Genomic DNA, 14,819 nt, shown 5'->3' on the forward strand with positions numbered 1-14,819 from the left:
AGTCATATGAATTTTGGTTTTGCACTGAGACCCAGAAGCAAGTCCAGGAATGATGTGAACGAGTTGGAGGGCATTGAGGACAAGCTGGTGTTAGTCCAGTCATTTTGTACCATTACTTGTAGAATTCCCCTCAGGATCTATCCTTGCCCATCCCTTTTCTGAACGACAGGCTGCCCCTCATCTGAAAACATGTCAGGTTCCAGATATATGTGGACAGCATCCAGCTCTAGCTCATGTCACCATTTCTGGTTCCTCCACTGTCACGGATTTATTTCCTCGCTCACATCATGCAGCTATCTAATGCTCAATGTTGCGCTGATTTCACCTTGAGGCTGGGAAAAGAGGCAGGCTTCAAGAACTACCAGTCGATTTCAGCGGGAGCGGTGCGCAAGTGATTTCTGGGAGGTAAGTTTATCCTTTTAAGAAAACACTTACCTTCACAGGAACAGGCCAGTCGATTTCAGCGGGAGCGGTGCGCAAGTGATTTCTGGGAGGTAAGTTTATCCTTTAAAAAAAACACTTATCTTTTCTGTTTTATATTTTTTGACCCATGGACTTCTGGGAAGCCCCCCCCCAACCAATAAATTCTGGTGGAGAGGAAACCCGAGACACCACACGTGTAGTGTCTCCCACCCGCCCTCCTCCTCTAACCTAATAATAAGACCCATTGGTGTGAGGTAAGTGCCATATTATATTATTATTATAGTATATTATTAGCATTGTGCAGGTCAAGGTTCGGAGGTGGAGGAGCAGTCTCTGACAGGGAGAGAACCTGAGAACATCTAAGACACTCAGAAGGTAAGAAGGTAAGTAAGTGATTTTTACTCATTTTTACTTTTATACCTTTTTCAAATTGTGTGTGTCGGGGGAGGAACTGAAGCGACATCACAGAAAAGCTGTGGCCTGAGTGGCTGGTTGGGAATCTACACTAAATTAAAAAAATTAAGCATTGGTAACTTATTAAACATAATTACTTAATTATAATTTAGAGGGGTATCTAAGCCAGAGATCGGAGAGTACTATATTTAGCTTTCGCATTTCTATTAGAAATCTAGTGCTAGGAAACAGATAGTTAACAGTAACTTTGAAATTTAAAAAAATATATATTTTTTAAAAAAAAATTTTTATTTTAATTTTAATTAATTGATGCAATGTCAGTTAGAGGGGTGCAGTGCTCTGACTGTGAGATGTGGCAGGTCCGGGAGGCTTCCAGCATCCCGGATGGCTTCATCTGCAGAAAGTGCACCCAACTGGAGCTCCTCACAGACCGCATGGTTCGGTTGGAGCAGCAATTGGATGCACTTAGGAGCATGCAGGTGGCGGAAAGCATCATAGATCGCAGTTATGTAAATGTGGTCACACCCAAGGTGCAGGCAGAGAAATGGGTGACCACCAGAAAGGGCAGGCAGTCAGTGCAAGAATCCCCTGTGGTTGTCCCCCTCTCGAACAGGTATACCCCTTTGGATACTGTCCGGGGGGGGGGGATAGCCTATCAAGGGAAAACAGCAGCAGCCAGAGCTGTGGCGCCACGGCTGGCTCTGATGTTCAGAAGGGAGGGTCAAAGCGCAGAAGAGCAATAGTAATGGGGACTCTATAGTCAGGGGCACAGATAGGCGCTTCTGTGGACGTGAAAGAGACTCCAGGATGGTATGTTGCCTCCCTGGTGCCAGGGTCCAGGATGTCTCCGAACGGGTAGAGGGCATCCTGAAGGGGGAGGGCAACAGGCAGAGGTCATTGTACATATTGGTACTAATGACATAGGCAGGAAGGGGCATGAGTTCCTGCAGCAGGAGTTCAGGGAGCTAGGCAGGAAGTTAAAAGACAGGACCTCTAGGGTTGTAATCTCGGGATTACTCCCAGTGCCACGTGCCAGTGAGGCTAGAAATAGGAAGATAGAGCAGCTAAACACGAGGCTAAACAGCTGGTGTAGGAGGGAGGGTTTCCGTTATCTGGACCACTGGGAGCTCTTCCGGGGCAGGTGTGACCTATATAAGAAGGACGGGTTGCATCTAAACCAGAGAGGCATAAATATCCTGGCCGCGAGGTTTGCTAATGTCAAACTAGTATGGCAGGGGGGTGGGCACGGGAGCAATAGGTCAGAAGGTGAGAGCATTGAGGGAGAACGAGGGAATAGGGACAGTGGGGCTCTGAGGCAGAGCAGACAGGGAGAGGTTGCTGAACACAGCGGGTCTGGTGGCCTGAAGTGCATATGTTTTAATGCAAGAAGTATTACGGGTAAGGCAGATGAACTTAGAGCTTGGATTAGTACTTGGAATTATGATGTTGTTGCCATTACAGAGACCTGGTTGAGGGAAGGGCAGGATTGGCAGCTAAACGTTCCAGGATTTAGATGTTTCAGGCGGGATAGAGGGGGATGTAAAAGGGGAAGCGGAGTTGCGCTCCTGGTTCGGGAGAATATCACAGCTGTACTGCAGGAGGACACTGGGGGTTTACTACAGGCCTCCCAACAGCCAGCGGGAGATAGAGGAGCAGATAGGTAGACAGATTTTGGAAAAGAGTAAAAACAACAGGGTTGTGGTGATGGGAGACTTCAACTTCCCCAATATTGACTGGGACTCACTTAGTGCCAGGGGCTTAGACGGGGCGGAGTTTGTAAGGAGCATCCAGGAGGGCTTCTTAAAACAATATGTAGATAGTCCAACTAGGGAAGGGGCGGTACTGGACCTGGTATTGGGGAATGAGCCCGGCCAGGTGGTAGATGTTTTAGTAGGGGAGCATTTCGGTAACAGTGACCACAATTCAGTAGGTTTTAAAGTACTGGTGGACAAGGATAAGAGTGGTCCTAGGATGAATGTGCTAAATTGGGGGAAGGCTAATTATAACAATATTAGGCGGGAACTGAAGAACATAGATTGGGGGCGGATGTTTGAGGGCAAATCAACATCTGACATGTTGGAGGCTTTCAAGTGTCAGTTGAAAGGAATTCAGGACCGGCATGTTCCTGTGAGGAAGAAGGATAAATACGGAAATTTTCAGGAACCTTGGATAACGAGAGATATTGTAGGTCTCGTCAAAAAGAAAAAGGAGGCATTTGTCAGGGCTAAAAGGCTGGGAACAGACAAAGCCTGCGTGGAATATAAGGAAAGTAGGAAGGAACTTAAGCAAGGAGTCAGGAGGGCTAGAAGGGGTCACGAAAAGTCATTGGCAAATAGGGTTAAGGAAAATCCCAAGGCTTTTAACACGTACATAAAAAGCAAGAGGGTAGCCAGGGAAAGGGTTGGCCCACTGAAGGATAGGCAAGGGAATCTATGTGTGGAGCCAGAGGAAATGGGCGAGGTACTAAATGAATACTTTGCATCAGTACTCACCAAAGAGAAGAAATTGGTAGATGCTGAGTCTGGAGAAGGGTGTGTAGATAGCCTGGGTCACATTGAGATCCAAAAAGACGAGGTGTTGGGTGTCTTAAAAAATATTAAGGTAGATAAGTCCCCAGGGCCTGATGGGATCTACCCCAGAATACTGAAGGAGGCTGGAGAGGAAATTGCTGAGGCCTTGACAGAAATCTTTGGATCCTCACTGTCTTCAGGGGATGTCCCGGAGGACTGGAGAATAGTCAATGTTGTTTCTCATTTAAGAAGGGTAGCAAGGATAATCCCGGGAAGTACAGGCCGGTGAGCCTTACTTCAGTGGTAGGGAAATTACTGGAGAGAATTCTTCGAGACAGCATCTACTCCCATTTGGAAGCAAATGGATGTATTAGTGAGAGGCAGCACGGTTTTGTGAAGGGGAGGTCGTGTCTCACTAACTTGATAGAGTTTTTCGAGGAGGTCACTAAGATGATTGATGCAGGTAGGGCAGTGGATGTTGTCTATATGGACTTCAGTAAGGCCTTTGACAAGGTCCCTCATGGTAGACTAGTACAAAAGGTGAAGTCACACGGGATCAGGGGTGAGCTGGCAAGGTGGATACAGAACTGGCTAGGTCATAGAAGGCAGAGAGTAGCAATGGAAGGATGCTTTTCTAATTGGAGGGCTGTGACCAGTGGTGTTCCACAGGGATCAGTGCTGGGACCTTTGCTCTTTGTAGTATATATAAATGATTTGGAGGAAAATGTAACTGGTCTGATTAGTAAGTTTGCAGACGACACAAAGGTTGGTGGAATTGCGGATAGCGATGAGGACTGTCAGAGGATACAGCAGGATTTAGATTGTTTGGAGACTTGGGCGGAGAGATGGCAGATGGAGTTTAATCCGGACAAATGTGAGGTAATGCATTTTGGAAGGTCTAATGCAGGTAGGGAATATACAGTGAATGGTAGAACCCTCAAGAGTATTGAAAGTCAAAGAGATCTAGGAGTACAGGTCCGCAGGTCATTGAAAGGGGCAACACAGGTGGAGAAGGTAGTCAAGAAGGCATACGGCATGCTTGCCTTCATTGGACGGGGCATTGAGTATAAGAATTGGCAAGTCACGTTGCAGCTGTATAGAACCTTAGTTAGGCCACACTTGGAGTATAGTGTTCAATTCTGGTCGCCACACTACCAGAAGGATGTGGAGGCTTTAGTGAGGGTGCAGAAGAGATTTACCAGAATGTTGCCTGGTATGGAGGGCATTAGCTATGAGGAGTGGTTGAATAAACTTGGTTTGTTCTCACTGGAACGAAGGAGGTTGAGGGGAGACCTGATAGAGGTCTACAAAATTATGAGGGGCATAGACAGAGTGGATAGTCAGAGGCTTTTCCCCAGGGTAGAGGGGTCAATTGCTAGGGGGCATAGGTTTAAGGTGAGAGGGGCAAGGTTTAGAGTAGATGTACGAGGCAAGTTTTTTACGCAGAGGGTAGTGGGTGCCTGGAACTCGCTACCGGAGGAGGTGGTGGAAGCAGGGATGATAGTGACATTTAAGGGGCATCTTGACAAATACATGAATAGGATGGGAATAGAGGGATACGGACCCAGAAAGTGTAGAAGATTGTAGTTTAGTCGGGCAGCATTGTCGGCACGGGCTTGGAGGGCCGAATGGCCTGTTCCTGTGCTGTACATTTCTTTGTTCTTTGTACCTCAGCTGGTACAGAATCTGCACCACTGGCATTATCAATCACAATGCTTTAACCAGCCCTATCTCTTGATTTATCAGACAGCTTATCTGACATCTGATACCGGATGAGCAGAAAATTCCTCCAACTAAATACTGGAAAGACTGAAAGCATCGTGTTTGGACCCTCATCATAAATTCTGCTTCCCAGCCACCAATTCTATCCCACCCCCTAGCAACACTTCCGAGGCTGAATCAGGCCTTTCACAATCTTGGTGTCATGTTTACCCCAGAGATGAACTCCGACCACATGTACAGTCCATCACCAAGACCTCTTGCTTCCAAATTGCTCAACTCCAGCCAAGCTTCAGTTCATCTGCTGCTGAAACCCATATCCATGTCTGTTACTTCCAGATTTGACCACTTCAGTGTTCTCCAGTTTGGCTTCCCATCTTCCTCTGCAAATGAACTTCAGCTCAATTAAAACTGCTGCCCATATCTTAACTCGCATCGAGTTATGTTCAACCATAATTGTGCTCATTGATCTACATTGGCTCTCTGTCGAGCTTTGGTTTTAAATGATCCTGGCTTTCAAATCCATCTATGGCCTTGTCTTTCCCTACTCTATTTCTTCCAGCCCTACATCCTAATGAGAGCTCTGCGCTCCTCCAATTTTGGCTTCTTATACATCCCCAACTTTAATATCGCCACCACTGACATCCCTGCCTTCAGCTGCTAATGCCTCAAGTTCTGGAATAAAAGCAAAATGCTGTGGATACTGGAAACCGGAATTAAGAACAGAAAATGCTGGAAAAACTCAGCAGGTCTGGCAGCATCCGTGGAGAGTAAAACAGAGTTAACATTTTGAGTATAAAGGGTCTAGAAAGGTCATTTAGACTTAAAGTGTTAACTCTGTTCCTTTCCACAGGTGCTGCCAGACCTGCTGCGTTTATCCAGCATTTTCAGTTTTTATTACTCGAGTTGTTGAATTCCCTCCTAAAACCTTTTTGCCTTTCCCCTCTTAAAAGATGCTCCTTAAATTTTATCTCGTATTGTCCTAATATCTCCTTCATTTGGCTCATTGTCAAATGGTTAAGGTTGCCAACTCTCCAGATTGTGCATGTGTTTCTGGAAATTAGAGATTTTGAATATAGTTATAAAAATGTTTGGAGATCAAAAGATTTGGGGGTGGCACGGTGGTTAGCACTGCTGCCTCACAGCTCTCAGCTCCAGGGACTCAGGTTCAATTCCAGCCTCAGGTGACTGTCTGTGTGGAGTTTGCACTTTCTCCCCGTGTTTGCGTGGGTTTCCTCAGGATGCTCCGGTTTCCTCCCACAGTCCAAAGAAGTGCAGGTTAGGTGGATTGGCCATGCTAAATTGCCCCTTAGTTTTCAAAACATTAGGAGGGGTTATGGGGATAGGGTGGAGGCACGGACCTAAGTAGGGTGCTCTTTATAAGGGCCAGTGCAGACTCGATGGGCCAATGGCCTCCTTCTGCACTGTAAATTCTAAGATTCTATGATAAGGATACAAGCTATTTAACTGGGTAAAGTAGTTGAAGGTGGGATGTCATGTGATAGAACCTCCAGAAACATACCCAGCCAGATTTGGTGATGCATGCTAGGAGATTGGTTTCTTTATCCAAAAAAGAAAAAAATATTTTTTGTGACGTTTCATTGAAAATATGGACCTGGTCATATTTGTGTTTCCACTTTTCCCTTTGGTGTTTTCCATGTAAGCGTCAAAACTTAATTAATTTGCCTGTACAAATAGGTAACACATGGGCCTGGAAATTCTTGTAGCAAGGATATATTTTATAAACTCTAAGCTGGTATATAAATGCATTTTTTCCTTATTAATAACAAGAAGATTCGTTAGCACGTTTGACTCCTGCACCTAGAAATGGTTGAAAATTTGCTCTCTTTAAGGATCCCATGTGACACTATTCAGGCCATGCATACTCAAGAAACAGAAAACAAGCCACAATTCAGCAAAGGTTAGAAATCTTCCTCACACAATAATATGATAAATTAAAGTGGGAATAGAGCAAATGGTCCCAAGATTCAAACATATTAAAGGCAAGTGATAAGTTAAGGGTAAAAGACTGACTTCAGAAAATTCTTCTGATCAGTATGTGGAATAAACTGGACAGTTAGCAGTGGAGGGAAAAATCCTGTGACCATTTCCGAAATAATTATATGCTACAATGGGGGGGGGGGGGGGACATTAAGATCTCTCTGTGCGCAACAATCAAGGAGGGTGAAATGGACTTCCTAAACTATAATTATCTTGTGGGACAGATTTTCCTGCTCCTGTACCAGTCAGGCATAGAAAGGAATATCAAAAATTAGCGAGTCCCCCTGATTTCCCCCTTTATGCTGTGCCCTATTATGCCCTGATGCATATATTATACTAAATCTCAGTCATTCTAAATATGGTGGCGAGACCATCAAGATTTATATTCTGAATTTCCAATGCACATTCAAAACAAGAAAAAGATAGGTCACCGTGCTCCCTGCACCTCCTCCTCAACACATGCAGATAAACCTTGTATATGTCTTTTCCCATTGGAAAACATTGTGTCAATTTTGTATTTGCGTGAAAAATTCTTGAGCTGATATTGTGGTTTTGTTATTGATGTTGTTTACAAATCGGATTGTTTGTGCATATTTTATGTAACAGGCATGCTCTAGGTCAAGATTATCCAGTTTCAGCCAGTCAATAAAGGTTTCTGCTTTTCAATTCAGTACAAATCTGGCTCAATTGGAAACATGCTGTGGCACTGGCAACAGTTTCGTTATTTTGGAGCCTGTTTATTTCCACATACCTGCCAAGAGCCAGTCTTGGACACTGTCACACACAAGGGTACACGAACAAGCAAAAATACAAAACTTATGCTCCTCATTGTTCAGACCGCAGCTAGCAGGTTCAGACCTGCTGGCAAGACATAATACTGGAGAGGAGGGACAAGAGCCAAGAGCACAACTTTAGGGCGGGGAGGCCAGTGGTCTGATTGGGACCTATTGAGTATTGACCACTAAATGAGCTTCACCAGCTATCCATGAAAAAAATGAATCGGGTACTCTAAATTTTTTTATTTTAAAGTTAAGTGGGGTTGCTGGGTTACGGGGATATGGTGGAGGTGTGGGCTTAGGTATGGTGCTCTTTCAAGGGCCGATGTAGACTCGATGGGCTGAATGGCCTCCTTCTGCACTGTAAATTCTATGATTCTATAAAACTACTGGAGTGCAATAGTACATCAAACTTGGGAAAGGGAAGAACTGTTAAGATTATCGAAGCTCAGTTCAGCTGATATTGAAGCTGTGCTGACAGCAGCCACAAAAAAAACATTTGGACTCTCAGTTCAAGAAAGAAATATGACATTTGAAGATATCAAGCAAAATGTGAAGGTGAGAACTAGAATGGTGCAGACAGTACATGCAGAAGCATATAAACAATATAATGCATGCACATATAACCCTGCCAGTGTTACACACACCTGACAATAACTTCACCAGCCACACGTTACTGTTCACTTCCTTCACACTGTTGCTCAATATTAATGCTGCACACGCATTATATTTTAAAAATGCGTAGATTACACCAAATTGCGGGGAACAACTAATAAGTGGAGTACTGCCACAAAATATAGGAATATGTTAATAAACTTTCAGCATAGGCATGTAATTGGAACATGAACTTCCATATAGATAAATATGAAGTAATACATTTTTGTAGGAGGAATATAAGGCCACATAGACTTTGAGAACAGAGGAGCAGAGAGATCTGGGCTCCAGGTACACATCTCACTAAAATTATTAAAGCAGATTAATAAGGTGATAAAAAAAAATTAAAGCATTGGAGTTAATTTCCAGAGGGATAGAATTGGAAAATAGAGAAGTTATGTTAACTTGCATAGAACATTGGTTAGACCGCGCTTTAAATATTATGAACATTTCTGATTTTCATGTCACATAATGATAGCGGTATGAGAGAAAGTGCAAAAATAGGATAATACTAGAACTGAGAATTTATACTCATCTGAAAAGATTAAACTGGCTGGGTTCTTATCTCTAGACAAGAGAAGGTTATGGAATGGCCTGATGAAGACCTTCAGGATAATGAAATAAGTTAATAGGGTAAGCAAAGAAGGTTTTCCATTTACAGGAGAAACCAGAACTAGTGAAAATAGGAAATAATAAATGCAGGTGATAATACCCAGAGAGCGAAGTGGTCAGAATGTGGAACACCCTATCACAGGAAGATGAGGCAACCACGATAAGTATATTTAATGGGAAGTTAGGTGTAGAGAAAGGAAGGATATATTTATGGGGCGAGATGAAGAGGGGTGGAAGGCAGCTCATGGAGAACATAAACACTGGCATGGACTAGTTGAGCCAAATGAATTGTATCTACACTGTAAATAATTTGTTGTATGATGCACAATTAGCTACCTATTGTGTTTTGATATCAGAACCAATTTTAGTTGATGAATACATGCTTTGTTCCGTAATTCTGTATTATTTCGGGTGAAAGATGTTAGCGTTAAGAAATACAAATAATTTCCAGCTCAGAAACATAGTCCGTTTCCTGACTTTGCACTCTCTTCGGGGAGCTCCACGTCCTGCGAGTGTCTCTTAGAATTTTGGGCTGATGCTAAACTTTATTTTCCAACTAATTAAATTAGCGATTGGAAAACTGAACGATGTGCGCCCAGATTTCTGATATGGGCTGCTGAGAGGGAAAGCTCTGGTTTGGGAGCAGGAAGTTGTAAAATTACTCAGTGACAACATAAGAGCACTTCCAACCCTATGATCAGATACTAAGTAGAATTCTTTATGTCCTGCTCCAGCGTAGCCCAACTTCAGAACAGCTCTCCCCACTCTGCCAGAGTAAAATTTTCCATTTTCCTCACCAGCCATCTTGTGGTTTCTCCAAGTCAGATTGCAAAATTATAAGAAGTTTTTTTTAAATGCGTCTAGGAGTTAAATTAAGATTGTGGAGATTATTTTCATGTCAAACCATCAAGGCCAGGAGAGAGGTACCTTTATCTCATTAGTAGGAGCTAAATTTGTAACCGAGATTCCCGAAGATAAACCCACTGCACCAATCAGACTAGTGAAGATATATTTTATTCATTTAACATTTTTTAAATGTGCAAATATTCACTGTTTCTACAATATAACAGAGATTATTTCAAAAGTACTTAATTAGCTGTAAAATGCTTTGAGATGTCCAGTGGTTTATTCCTTTTAAAGTTTCAAATTTCCAAATCGCTATCTGACATGAATTTACTTGTCTGGCAAGATGTGAAACATAAAGCTGACTGACGTATGAGGGTGTAATTCTTGCCAATGATTAGTTTGCCTTTTTAATTTTACTGAAGGTTCTGGACCTATAGTAGATTAAACATTTAACTTAATGTACCATAAATCTGTGTGAAATGCATTAGACAAATACAAGGTCTGATCACTCTGACAGTATTTACGCCAGCTGTTAAGACAAGAGTTTCTGAATTGTGGTCAAATTTGGTATTAAGAACAAAGAAAAGTACAGCACAGGAACAGGCCCTTCGGCCCTCCAAGCCTGTGCCGACCATGTTGCCTGTCTAAACTAAAATCTTCTACACTTCCTGGGTCCGTATCCCTCTATTCCCATCCTATTCATGTATTTGTCAAGATGCCCCTTAAATTTCACTATTGTCCCTGCTTCCAGGGTTATAATCTCTGGATTACTACCGGAACCACGTGCCAATTGGCATAGGGTTGAGAAAATTAGGGAAGTTAACACGTGGCTAAAGGAGTGGTGCGGGAAAGAGGGATTCCATTTCATGGGGCATTGGTATCAGTACTGGGGCAGGAGGGACCTGTACCGTTGGGACGGTCTTCACCTGAACCATTCTGGGACCAGTGTTCTAGCGAATAGGATAAATAGGTTGGTCACAAGGACTTTAAACTAGCAAGTTGGGGGGGAAGGGAAGGGTAAAGCTATGGACAATATAATGGTTAATGGAAAGCAAGGAAGCAGGTTACGTGACAGGTTATTATGTAGAGATATGGGTTCAAAGACAAGGAAAATTAGGAGAAAGGGTAAGAGGAAAAATAATTTGCGAAAAGTTACTAATCAAGGTGTTAGGATTCATAACAAAGACATAAAAAACAGCATAAGTGTACTTTACCTGGATGCTCGTAGTATACGGAATAAGGTGAATGAGTTGATGGCGCAAATCATCGTGAATGACTATGATTTAGTGGTCATTACTGAAACATGGTTAAAAGATGGTCACGACTGGGAGTTAAATATCCAAGGGTATCAGACTATACGAAAGGCTAGAATGGACGGTAAGGGCGGTGGTGTAGCTTTGTTGTTTAAGGATGGCATCCGGGCAATAGTAAGGGATGATATTGGTGCTATGGAGGACAAGGTTGAATCAATTTGGGTGGAAATCAGGAATAGTAAGGCGCAAAGGTCACTGATAGGAGTAGTCTATAGGCCACTAAATAGTAACAGGATGGTAGGGCAGGCAATAAGCAAAGAAATAACGGATGCATGTAGAAATGGTACAACGGTTATCATGGGAGATTTTAATCTGCACGTCGATTGGTTTAACCAGGTTGGTAAAGGCAGCCTTGAGGAGTTTATAGAATGTGTCCGGGATAATTTCCTGGAACAGTATGTAATGGAACCTACAATGGAACAAGCGGTCCTAGATCTGGTCCTGTGTAATGAGGCAGGATTGATTAATGATCTCATAGTTCGGGATCCTCTTGGAAGGAGCGATCACAATACGGTGGAATTTAAAATACAGTTGGAGGATGACAAGGTAAAATCAAACACTAGTGTTTTGTGCTTAAACAAAGGCGATTACAATGGGATGAGAGAAGAACTAGCTAAGGTAGACTGGGAGCAAAGACTTCATGGTGAAGCAGTTGAGGAACAGTGGAGAACCTTCCGAGCAATCTTTCACAGTGTTCAGGAAAGGTTCATACCGACAAAAAAAAAAAAAGACGGTAGAAAGGGGAAAAATCGACCGTGGATATCTAAGGAGGTGAGGGAGAGTATCAAATTGAAGGAAAAAACATACAAAGTGGCAAAAATTAGTGGGAGACTAGAGGACTGGGAAGTCTTTAGGGGACAACAGAAAGCTACTAAAAAAAAGCCATAAAGAAGAGTAAGGTAGACAATGAAAGTAAACTTGCTCAGAACATAAAAGCAGATAGTAAAAGCTTCTACAAATATATAAGACAAAAAAGAGTGGCTAAGGTAAATATTGGTCCTTTGGAAGATGAGAAGGGAGATTTAATAATAGGAGACGGGAAATGGCTGAGGAGCTGAACACGTTTTTTGTGTCAGTCTTCACAGTGGAAGACACAAATAACATGCCAGTGACTGATGGAAATAAAGATATGATAGGTGAGGACCTTGACATGATTGTAATCACTAAAGAGGCAGTATTGGGCAAGCTAATGGGGCTAAAGGTAGACAAGTCTCCTGGCCACGATGGGATGCATCCCAGTGTTAAAAGAGATGGCTAGGGAAATTGTAAACGCACTAGTGATAATTTATCAAAATTCACTAGACTCTGGGGTGGTCCCAGAGGATTGGAAAGTAGCAAACGTGACACCACTGTTTAAAAAAGGAGGTAGGCAGAAAGTGGGTAATTATAGGCCAGTCAGCTTAACTTCGGTTGTAGGGAAAATGCTGGAATCTATCATTAAGGAGGAAATAGCGGGGCACCTGGAGGGAAATTGTCCCATTGGGCAGACGCAGCATGGGTTCATAAAGGGTAGGTCGTGTCTGACTAATTTGGTAGAATTGTTTGAGGACGTTACCAGTGCAGTAGATAACGGGGAGCCAATGAATGTGGTATATCTGGATTTCCAGAAAGCTTTTGACAAGGTGCCACACAAAAGGTTGCTGCATAAACTAAAGATGCATGGCATTGAGGGTAAAGTGGTAGCATGGGTAGAGGATTGGTTAACTAACAGGAATCAGAGAGTGGGGATAAATGGGTGTTTCTCTGGTTGGCAAACTGAAACTAGTGGGGTCCCTCAAGGATCAGTGTTGGGCCCGCAGCTGTTCACAATTTACATATTTGGATTTACAATTTACGATTTGGAAAATCGCTGTTGTAACCCCCCTGTTCAAGAAGGGAACAAGGAAAAAGATGGAAAATTATAGGCCAATTAGCCTAACCTCGGTTGTTGGCAAGATTCTAGAATCCATTGTTAAGGATGAGATTTCTAAATTCTTGGAAGTGCAGGGTCAGATTAGGACAAGTCAGCATGGATTTAGTAAGGGGAGGTCGTGCCTGACAAACCTGTTAGAGTTCTTTGAAGAGATAACAAATAGGTTAGACCAAGGAGAGCCAATGGATGTTATCTATCTTGACTTCCAAAAGGCCTTTGATAAGGTGCCTCACGGGAGACTGCTGAGTAAAATAAGGGCCCATGGTATTCGAGGCAAGGTACTAACATGAATTGACGATTGGCTGTCAGGCAGAAGGCAGAGAGTTGGGATAAAAGGTTCTTTTTCGGAATGGCAACCGGTGACGAGTGGTGTCCCGCAGGGTTCAGTGTTGGGGCCACAGCTGTTCTCTTTATATATTAACGATCTAGATGGCGGGACTGGGGGCATTCTGGCTAAGTTTGCCGATGATACAAAGATAGGTGGAGGGGCAGGTAGTATGGAGGAGGTGGGGAGGCTGCAGAAAGGTTTAGACAGTTTAGGAGAGTGGTCCAAGAAATGGCTGATGAAATTCAACGTGGGCAAGTGCGAGGTCTTGCACTTTGGAAAAAAGAATAGAGGCATGGACTATTTTCTAAACGGTGACAAAATTCATAATGCTGAAGTGCAAAGGGACTTGGGAGTCCTAGTCCAGGATTCTCCAAAGGTAAACTTGCAGGTTGAGTCCGTAATTAAGAAAGCAAATGCAATGTTGTCATTCATCTCAAGAGGCTTGGAATATAAAAGCAGGGATGTACTTCTGAAGCTTTATAAAGCATTAGTTAGGCCCCATTTAGAATACTGTGAGCAATTTTGGGCCCCACACCTCAGGAAGGACATACTGGCACTGGAGCGGGTCCAGCGGAGATTCACACGGATGATCCCAGGAATGGTAGGCCTAACATACGATGAATGTCTGAGGATCCTGGGATTATATTCATTGGAGTTTAGGAGGTTGAGGGGAGATCTAATAGAAACTTACAAGATAATGAATGGCTTAGATAGGGTGGATGTAGGGAAGTTGCTTCCATTAGCAGGGGAGACTAGGACCCGGGGGCACAGCCTTAGAATAAAAGGGAGTCACTTTAGAACAGAGATGAGGAGAAATTTCTTCAGCCAGAGAGTGGTGGGTCTGTGGAATTCATTGCCACAGAGGGCGGTGGAGGCCAGGACGTTGAGTGTCTTTAAGACAGAAGTTGATAAATTCTTGATTTCTCGAGGAATTAAGGGCTATGGAGAGAGAGCGGGTAAATGGAGTTGAAATCAGCCATGATTGAATGGTGAGTGGACTTGATGGGCCGAATGGCCTTACTTCCGCTCCTATGTCTTATGGTCTTATAGACGATTTGGAGTTGGGGACCAAATGCAATGTGGCAAAGTTTGCAGACGACACTAAGATGAGTGGTAAAGCAAAAAGTGCAGAGGATACCGGAAGTCTGCAGAAGGATTTGGATAGGTTAGGTGAATGGGCTAGGGTCTGGCAGATGGAATTCAATGTTGCCAAGTGTGAGGCTCTCCATTTTGGGAGGAATAACAGCAGAATGGATTATTATTTAAACGATAAGATGTTAAAACATGCTGCTGTGCAGAGGGACCTGGGTG

The sequence above is a fragment of the Scyliorhinus torazame genome, chromosome 9, assembly GCF_047496885.1.
Source record: "Scyliorhinus torazame isolate Kashiwa2021f chromosome 9, sScyTor2.1, whole genome shotgun sequence".
Classification (NCBI taxonomy): Eukaryota; Metazoa; Chordata; class Chondrichthyes; order Carcharhiniformes; family Scyliorhinidae; genus Scyliorhinus; species Scyliorhinus torazame.